This window comes from Maylandia zebra, linkage group LG22 (assembly GCF_041146795.1).
Source record: "Maylandia zebra isolate NMK-2024a linkage group LG22, Mzebra_GT3a, whole genome shotgun sequence".
NCBI classification, from domain to species: domain Eukaryota; kingdom Metazoa; phylum Chordata; class Actinopteri; order Cichliformes; family Cichlidae; genus Maylandia; species Maylandia zebra.
Genome location: NC_135187.1, coordinates 16,639,158 through 16,645,027, shown reverse-complemented (window position 1 = coordinate 16,645,027; position 5,870 = coordinate 16,639,158). Strand labels below are relative to the sequence as shown.

Here is a 5,870-nt window from a genome sequence, read left to right as displayed (position 1 = left end):
GGGAAAAAGGAAAGCAAGGGAAACATTTAGCAATCAGCCTTATAATAACAAGGAATTGTTTGTAGTAGCAGAGAATATGATCTGTGGCTTTGTGAGTATTGTCTAAACATAAAATGGGAAAATCAGAGCTGTAATTGAAGCCTTACGGAATTTGTGTTGTAAAAACTGTTTAATCTTGTAATCAAATTAGGGATTTATTACTGCTGTAACAACCTTTGTGCGAATTTAACGGGCGGCTGTCAGTGTTTGTTTTAACACTACAGATAACAATATAAATTGTACTTGAAAGGGGATTGTTGATGCCTACATAACATGTTGGAATAAATGAGGATTTCCGTTTTTGAGAGCAGTTCTCTATGATTGTTTCCTGGTACAGCTCAGCATAAGCACAGTAAAGTAAAGTTGGTGCATACTGAAGACTAGCCATAACAAAGCACTAGATGAAACATCAAGCCCCGGCATGTATTTTCTTTCTTTAAAACCCCAAATTTGGTAAACAAACCTACAAATGTAAGGCTAGCAAAAAAAAACAACCCTTTTCTAAAGAAATTCAACTGAAATTCCAACAAATTTGATTAAAGTCAAACAGTTGAGTTAGTTTAGTTTTGCCACAACACCACAGTGGATTTGAAATCGAACAGTAGTGATGCTCACAGGCTCAAAAATAATATACATTTACATCACAGACAGAGAAGCAGTTTCATGGCCAGGTAATATTTCATGATTAATGAAGAAAGCAAAATATCTCAAGCTTACTCAAAGTGTTGAACTGGTATTTTATAGCTTTAATTTAACTGTAATTTTAAATATGAAACCCAAAGACAAGTGAAATTGAGGGAGAACATCGGGGTGGCAGAACTTTAAGAATGGCCCAATCAACAATCTTATAAAGAAGGAAAGCACGGAACGGCTCTGCAACATAAAAAGGACTGAAAGACCACAGAAGACGACTTAAGTACCGGACAGAATTATTTCTCTGGTAACAAAAAAACTTAACAGCACCTAACCAAGTCAAGAACACTTTCAAGGAGGTAGGTGTGTCATTGACAATGTCAAGGTGTATAATCAAGAACAGATTGGACAGATGAAACCAAGGTGAACGTGTGGCCAAATGAAATGAAAGAAAAAAGTATGGAGAAGGACAAACAGCTCATGATCTAAAGCAGAGTGCATTAACATAGTGGAGGTAAGGTAATGGCCAGTCTTCCTGTTAAAAGGGAGTTTTTCCTTCCCACCGCTGCCAAAGCTCATAGGGGGTCATATGATTGCTGGTTTTTCTCTGTATATATTATTGTAGGGTCTACCTTAAAATATAAAGCACCTTGAGGCGACTGTTGTTGGGATTTGGCGCTGTACGAATAAAAGTGAATTGAATTGAAGTATGGCATGGGCATGTATGACTGTCAGTGGAACAAAGCCACGACTGTTTATCAGTGTTATGATGATTAAAGTGGGACAATCAATTATGAAGTGTACAGGGCTATACTCTCTGTTCAGACAGAAATCGGCTACATCAGATCAGATGGCACTTCAGTGACCCAAAGCATGCAAAAGTTTCTCAAAGCAAAGAAATGGGACTTAATGGCCAAGTCAGTCACGTGATCTCACCTCAGTACCTCAGCTTTTCAGTTAATGATGATAAAACTGAAAGCAGAGAAACCCACAAACAAGCAACAACTGAAGGTGGCGGCAGTAAAGGCTAGCAGAGCCTCTCACGGGAGGAAACGCAGCATCTGGTGATGTCTCTGGGTTCCAGACTTCAGGCAGTCACTGACTGCAAACAGTTTTTACTGAAGAATTAAAAACAGTCCTGATCATTAGAATTATGATGGCTTGTCCACTAATTGAGCCTCGTAAAAAGGAGTGTGTATAAAAATGACTGTAAGATTTTGTTAAAACCCTTGAAACTGAAAACTAGGCTGAAAGTCTGCACTTGGATCTCATGTTGATTGTTTGATTGAAAATCTACTGTAATGGTGTACAAAACAAACAAACAAAAAAGAAAAAAAAAGTACAAAGTTGTGTAATTGTCCAACAAACTATGGACCCTACTGTACATCTATTAGTACCTGTAGTACTACTATAAATAATCGGCAACAGTTGTGTGTTTCTAACAAATATGGTCTGGTCCTTGGACATTGGCCCACTATAATTACCATACATACAAATGAAGGGAAATCATTATTGATAATTGTAATTGATATAGTGCACATCAGAAAGTCAGACACATTAGTATGCAGAAGATGACTAAAAGCTTGATGAGCTCTAAATAAGCAGCAGATGACCATAAGTACTTATAAAACTGAAGACAGCTGCAGCAGCAGTCTGAAGGATAAAACAGCTTGTCTGTTAGTTATTATGAATAATAAACAAACTGACTCATGACCTGTGTTTTGAGAATACTTTGCTAACTTCCCAGGAAACAAATACTAATGGAACATGATCACATACAGTTGTCTGCAATATTCATGTTCACATCCCCAAAGCTAGTATGCACTAAAAAGCCACATAAAATAAAGAAAAAGTTCCAAACAGCAGGGACAGATAGCTGTGTGCGCCACAAGAACATAATACAAACGCAAATATTACACACAGCGCGCAGACATCAAAGACAAACACATCCCATGTGCAGATCTTAAAGAGTGTACTGTACCTTTGTCACCAGCCCCAAAGCTTTATGTTACTGCAAACAAGCGCTATGTGACCGAGGCCTAGACATGACGTCACCAAGCAACAAACACGTACCTTGATGAGGAGAAGCAGTGCAGTAAATCCTGCAAGGTGATCTGACAAGATGAGATATCCCAATTTGCAGTAAAACTCTACATCCGGCATGAAGTGCTCACTGAGGCCATTGGGTGATTTCATAAATAGAAACCCAGAATAAACCTTAAGGCAGGGGTGTCAAACTCAAATACACAGTGGGCCAAAATTCAAAACTGGAACAAAGTCGCGGGCCAACGTTAATATTTATTAAAAAAAATCTTCCTCCAGATATAACAAGGAACCTTTTCTTAAAGACTCAAATAAGTTTTGCTGAAAAACTGAATATGGAATAAGCAACGCTTAATACTGAACGATATAGAACTTATATAAACATATATAACTTAATATTGCACACATGCAAAATTGAAATTCCAATTAAATAACATATCACTGGAATGCATTTCTTAAATAAAAATTGTATTTGCAGCCTTCTGATTTAAATTTTAGCAGTAAACTTTTTCCCCAGGCTAATAATAAATGTAAAAATAAAATAACAATAATAAACCACTTAACTAATAAAAATATCATTAAACGTGAAACCATTCAAGCCCATGTCTGGGAGTAGCAAGACAAATTGCACAAAGAAAATGGTAATTATAGCTCAGTTTGCTACACACTGATCTACTCTGATGCGTCCAAGCCAGATACCTGGCATCTCTTCTTGGATGCTAGTTCCTCAATGTCTGGGCTCAGGCTCTGAGCTGAGGAAATCCTCAGGATCGAGTGAAGGTGTTCATCGGTCAGACGTCTCCTGTGAGATGTTTTGGCCATCTTCATTGAGGAGAATAGTTGCTCACATAGGTAAGTGCTGCCGAACATGGAGAGCATCTGAGCAGCGTGGGTGCGGAGCCCAGGCATTGTGTCAGGGATGAAATGTGGAAATTGTGAAGCGCCCACAGCATCATACTTTGATTTCAGCGTGTCACTACACTGGAGTTCAATCAGCTCCATTTGGAGGTTTGTTGGTGCTTTTGCCACGTCAACTGCAAAAGGATTACTGAGCAGTTCAAATCGACATTTCTGGGCGTCAAAGTCGGCAAACCGCCGGGTAAACACAGTACTGAGTACACAGAGTTTTTCAGCAAACTGTACGCATGGGAACACAGCAGTAGAGATTTGCATGTTCATCGTTTGGCAGCAGGGAAAATGGCCCAGGTTTCCTTGTAGCATCTGATTCTGCCACAGGCACAATTTCGTTTTAAAAGCCCTCACTGCAGCGTACATATCTGTGATGATACGCCCCCGTCCCTGAAGCTGCAGGTTCAGCGCATCGAGATGGCTCGTGATATCACACATAAAGGCCAGCTCACACAGAAACTCTTGCTCCCTGAGCTCAGCTGTGTCTTGCCCTTTGCTTTCCAGAAACTGAAATATTTCCTCGCGTAGCTCGAAACATCTGTTCAGTACTTTCCCTCGGCTTAACCACCTCACCTCCGTGTGATACGGCACGTCTTCCGAACCACACTCCTCAAGAAAAGATTTGAATTGGCGGTGATTCAGGCCTTTGGCTCTTATAAAGTTAATTACTCGTGTTACTGCGGTCATAACATGTTCCATCTTTAGGGCTTTGCCACAAAGTGATTCTTGATGTATGATGCAGTGATAAACAGTCAGCTCACCTGCACAGTTCTCCGCTCGCATCTTCTCCCGTACCCTGCCCACCAGTCCGCTCCTTTGACCACACATCGCTGGTGCACCATCTGTCGTTAACCCCACAAGTTTTTCCCATGGCAACTTCATTTCAGTTAGACATTTGGAAACCTCTTCAAATATTTCCTTCCCTGTGGTTGTTCCATGCATTGATTTTAATCCTCAAAGTTCTTCCGTAACACAGAGAGTTGAGTCCACACCACGGATGAAGACTGAAAGCTGGGCAGTATCAGAGGCGTCGCTGCTCTCATCCACAGCGAGGGAGAATGCAACGAAACTGTTTCCCTTCTCCATCAGCTGGTTATTTAGATTGTTGGCAAGTTCACGTGTGATCGGCTACTGTGTTTCTGCTCAGGCTAACATTTGAAAATGCTTGCTTTTTCTCTGGGCACACAACGTCGCAAACTTTCATCATACAACTTTTCACAAACTCTCCCTCCCTCCCGCTGATTTTGCGATCTCTGCTGCCACAACAAAACTAGCCTTTACAGCAGCCTCACTTTGTGATATGGCTTTTTGGAACATAGTCTGTTGTGAAACAAAACTTCTTTTCATCTCTTCTGCTTTCCGGCGCCTTTGAGTCATGTCCAGGTCCTTGTACTTCTCTTGGTGTTTCGTTTCATAGTGTCGTCTAATGTTGTACTCCTTGGTTAAAGCCACATGAGCTCCACATACAAGACAAACAGGTCTGTCTTTTACATAGGTAAACAGATATTCTGTCTCCCACCTGTCCAGGAAGCTCCTGTTTTCGTTCTTTCTTTTCGCCATTTTGGGAGAGGTAGCGCGGGAGTATTCGCGCGGTTGCTATGACTACAGTCAACAGAGGAGAGGGCGTTAATGGGTCCTGTCCTGACTGACGCGCCAAAACGCCAACAGAGCATTCTGGGAGTTGTAGTATTAGCAGTACATGCGCTGCTTAAGACCGGCGGGCCAGCTCTAATAGTAATTTGGTATGGCCTCGCGGGCCAAATGTAATTAGGCTGCGGGCCAGAGTTCATCCTGTTTGGTGGTAGATTTGTTTAAGAGTGCTACATTTCAGATTCAGCACACACAGCAGTTTAGAAAGTGCACAAGGCAAAGGAGTGGGCGGAGCTTTGACATGGCAGCCAAAGGTGCGTTCAATATATGTTACAGCCTGGAGACATTGTCAGGTGATCAATCTAGTTGTCTACCTAACTGCACCGTAGCATTGATATGCTAATTTTTTCACGTTTCAACTAAATTCTTGTTGATGCTTCAATGTGAGCAGAAATGTTCAAATGTGGTCGGGTGTAAAGTGACAACGAATTCTCAAGTGCATCTTTGTTCTTGTTTGAATCTTTATCACCAACACTTCAGCTTGAATGTGACGTGAGTGAGCAGCACAGGGTTGATTATGCGATGGCCACCAGTGTTGGTCAAGTTACTTCAAGGAAGTTATTAGTTACTAATTACTGATTACTACTCCAAGAAAG

General features: G+C 41.1%; 1 pseudogene; it reads right to left on the bottom strand.

Moving 5' to 3' along the window:
• Positions 1–2,932: 2,932 nt before the first annotated feature.
• Positions 2,933–5,196, bottom strand: LOC106676716 (general transcription factor II-I repeat domain-containing protein 2 pseudogene; annotated as a pseudogene).
• Positions 5,197–5,870: the final 674 nt, after the last annotated feature.